The 1,524-nt window shown below is 35.4% G+C and overlaps 1 pseudogene; it reads right to left on the minus strand.

The window, feature by feature from the left end:
- Positions 1-261: 261 nt before the first annotated feature.
- LOC102754736 lies at positions 262-1,118 on the minus strand (annotated as a pseudogene).
- Positions 1,119-1,524: the final 406 nt, after the last annotated feature.

The following is a 1,524-nucleotide window of genomic DNA, read 5'->3' on the forward strand; positions in this document are numbered from 1 at the left end:
CATTGTGGCCCTCGAGTCAAAAAGTTTGCCCACCCCTGCCTTAGAGCCTTTCCAAACTTTCATGATCAAGTGCCTTTAGTCACTTATATACTAGAATCAAATTAGATAAGGAAAAACTTATTTTGCAAAAATAAAGCCACTTCCCAATATGCTTGATAGAAACAAGCTATTCATATTTACTTGTGTTCCATTGAAGACTTTACTGAAATCTGTCCAATGTTTTATTTCCAACTGGTCCACTTTGGAATTCTTAGGAATGTTTTAAGATTGGCTATAGCTAGAATTATGACTTCCATTTGGACTCTGCTCTCCTTCACTGTTCAGATGAGGTTTGGGTTTTGGCATCTTGCTAAGAATAGTTGTCATCTCTTTTCTCTCATCAAAATTCTTTCACAATTCATATAGTTTTAAAATAACCTTGATTATTTCTAAAATCTTCTCCATATCCACAGAAAACTACTACCTGGTATCTTCCTGCTGTACAACACAAGCTACATGTAGGCAAGTTAAAGCTATCATGAAAGGAGGATGCAGTAGGCAAAGATCCATTCTGTAGGTATCATTCACTATCCTCCATGCAAGCGGAAGAAACATGTCTTCTTGACCTATACCCTGAACATACTGGAGCAAAGGTCTATAAGGATGTTACACTATCAAGCAAAAATCCACTAGTTCTAAAATATAGAATTCACATTCTAATATATGGTTCATCCTATAAGAAAATTCCTTTGGAAAGGCATATGAAAATCCAGTTTTTAATACAGAAGTAGCAGCAGAAATCAGTCTTATATTTGAGACAACTCCAAATTCCTCTACTTTGGATGCCAAAAACATACATGAAGGAGCCTTTAATATAGGATCTATACTTTTCAGAGAATACCTGTCATAGAATATCTTGAAATAGACTGTAGCAGTGGCAATAACTTGTTGTCTTAATTTAAAATGTTCACCTAATGCTTGTAAAACATTTGTAAAAATATTTGTAATTTCCAATATTCTTCTTCTGAAAGAAACATTAAGTCCTGGCATTCCATCCACAGATCTTTTTCATCAAAAATCCATTGCAAATGATGGGAGCTCTGCTGAAAGTTGCCTGCCATGGAACACAGCTTTCCCTGATAAAAAAAAAAAGGACCAGCCAAATATTAATTGAGCATATTGTTTCGGGTCAATTTCTGGGTTCTCTATTCTATTCCATCGATCTATATGTCTGTTCTGTGCCACCAGTACCAGGCTGTTTTGAGAACAGTGGCTTTGTAATACAGCTTGATATCTGGTATTGAGATCCCACCTACTTTGTTCTTCTTTCTCAGGATCACTGCAGCTATTCGGGGTCTTTTTTTTTTTATTTCAGATGAATTTTTGGAGAGTTCGTTCTATGTCTGTAAAATATGCCATTGGTATTTTAATGGGGAGTGCCTTGAATTTAAATATTGCTTTGGGTAGTATGGACATTTTAATGATGTTGATTCTACCAAACCATGAACATGGTATGTTCTTCCATCCATTTATGTCTTCCTCTAT

Source organism: Myotis davidii, unplaced genomic scaffold, assembly GCF_000327345.1.
Source record: "Myotis davidii unplaced genomic scaffold, ASM32734v1 scaffold944, whole genome shotgun sequence".
Taxonomy (NCBI): Eukaryota; Metazoa; Chordata; class Mammalia; order Chiroptera; family Vespertilionidae; genus Myotis; species Myotis davidii.